This window comes from Pollicipes pollicipes, unplaced genomic scaffold, assembly GCF_011947565.3.
Source record: "Pollicipes pollicipes isolate AB1234 unplaced genomic scaffold, Ppol_2.1 Scaffold_1600;HRSCAF=1878_pilon_pilon_pilon, whole genome shotgun sequence".
Lineage (NCBI taxonomy): Eukaryota > Metazoa > Arthropoda > Thecostraca > Pollicipedomorpha > Pollicipedidae > Pollicipes > Pollicipes pollicipes.
This window is the reverse complement of record NW_023595962.1, coordinates 2,495,984-2,498,287: the sequence shown is the minus strand read 5'-3', so window position 1 is coordinate 2,498,287 and position 2,304 is coordinate 2,495,984.

Here is a 2,304-nt window from a genome sequence, read left to right as displayed (position 1 = left end):
GGGCTGGACCACCGCCATTGTCGGGAATAATGGCCCATTACCGGCCTCATCAGGTGCTGAGGCATGTGGCCGACGTCAGCGTCCGGGGGCGACGGCGGCAGTGCGCAGACAGTGGCGCGGCGCCGCCGGCAATGAACACTTCAGCACTGAGCTGCGCGCGGCCAAGGCCTTGCACGCTGCGGGCAACAAGGACCGTGATGCGGCGAACATTGGCGCGATGTCATGCCAAAATTGGCCAGTGGACAGTGTTGTGAACAGAACACTGTTGAACACAGAACAGAACAGATCAGCACAGTGAACACACGGCACCATGCTGACTCTAGCAGGGCCCGTGGCTCTCGCTTCAGCTGATTGGTCTTTTCCGGGCGAGCTTCCTCCGAGGACTACTGTTGGCGCCAGCTTAAGGACAATTTCTTGTGTTATAATACAATATAATTTGCCAATGCGACTGTCAATTTCATGAACAATTGTTCGGAGCTCCCATTCTTTGCATGCATTGTTGTTCACACAGTTTCGCTTTTGTGCACTGGATCTGATTTAAGATTTTGGAAAATATTGACAGGTGGGCGGATTGAATTTAAATCATTTTGATGACGGTAGTAACAGCCTTATTTCTCGTAGAAAAACCAGGAAACTGAAGATATAGAGGCGTTGATATTTCGGCAACATGCCTTTGTCGAAACGAATGACACAATCATGCTATTCTGCGATTATGCCAACACGCCTTTATCAAAACGAATAGCAGTAGTCTGCTATTCTGCCGTTCTGCTTTTCGTTTCGATGAGGGCATGTCACCGAAATATTACCACACCTATATTTCTATTATCCTGGTTTTTGTAAGAGGAATAAGCCAATCACTGTTGTCTTATCTATGTGCATAACGTTCCTCGCAAATCCAGTTAACAACTTGCGCAGTTAAATCATGAGATGAATTATGAAAACATGCTTTTATAAAAAATAGGTAATTAAAATGTGAAATGAAATATGCAGCTTTTGCAAGCCGAATACATGAGAAGCTTGTTTCCTTTAGATCGATTAATGGGAGCAGGCGTCCCCGTTTCCGACACAAGCATTTTGGCTTAGTCAGCATCCATGCTCTGCCTCGCATCGTGGTTTGTTTCAACTGATACCTAAAGATCAAACGAACATTGAGGCCGACAAAATCAACACGGCGGTGACCCGAGTGTTGATTTTCGAAATTACCAGTTTCACAGGGGTGTGGCATAGAAAACTAAGCGAACCACGCCTGAGCCAAATATTCAGATATTTCGGTGCGACTTTGTGCTGATTTCGTCGTGCGTAGGCTAACGATGGCCAGTCTGTCGAGTCGTGCTGTCGCGTTCGACTGTGATGGTATTGAGGAGCTAGCTCTTAGCTCGTTTTGCCATATCTTCTTCGAAACGCTTAGCTTAGAATCATAAGATCCACCAGTCCCTGGAAAATGCGCGCCATGCGCATATGTATCTACCATGCCTATCCCTCCACAATGCCCGAGGAAAATAGCGTCTGATGATAATAAGTTTGAAAAAGGGGTGGTTAAAATCCGGGCACTTTTTGTGAGGGAGCATGGGGCATCAGGTCACAGGAGGTCCCACAGGGATGCGTGGCCCCCTTCCTTGACGAAATCCTGGATCCGCCAACGCATATGTAGACTTACGTTCGGGGGAAATAAGACATTAGATCACGTTTTTTCCTTCAATGTTTCCAACAAGGTCATAAGCTTGCGTGAATGAAATGTACTTTGACCAGCGAGCAACGCCGCCAAAAAACGTCGGGTTTTGGGCGTTCAAAGCTCGTCGCCTGACTTACCACTGCACCACTGCCCCGTCATGTCTTGTCCTTGGGCGCGATGAAGCTCCACCAACGCTGGAAGTTAACCTGCGTCGGAATTTACGCCAGCGCGCAGAAAATCGTTTTTCCCATTCCTCCAAAATGGCCAACCCTTTCACTTTCTTGGCATTCCTGGCTGACCACGAGCCTTCAAGGTCGGAGCCTCACGCCCACGCGTTGGCCCGCGACCGTGACCTTGGCGCCAAGTACCTCATTCGGCCGGACCCATCAGCTGACCCCTCTTAACGATCGTTGTCAGCTGATGAATGCCGCCAGCAAGGTAGAAAGTAACGAGAGCCGTCTAGCTACGGCCCGAGCGGTAAGACCCTTGTTCCTCCCGAGAAATATGATCACTCAGATTCAGCACTACATAACGGCTCGTATCTATGCAAATCGAGACCCTTTTCCAGGAGGTATGTTATTGGCAGACGGCCCCTGCTGCGCGCGGGGCCCACAGGCTGACATTTATGGCGC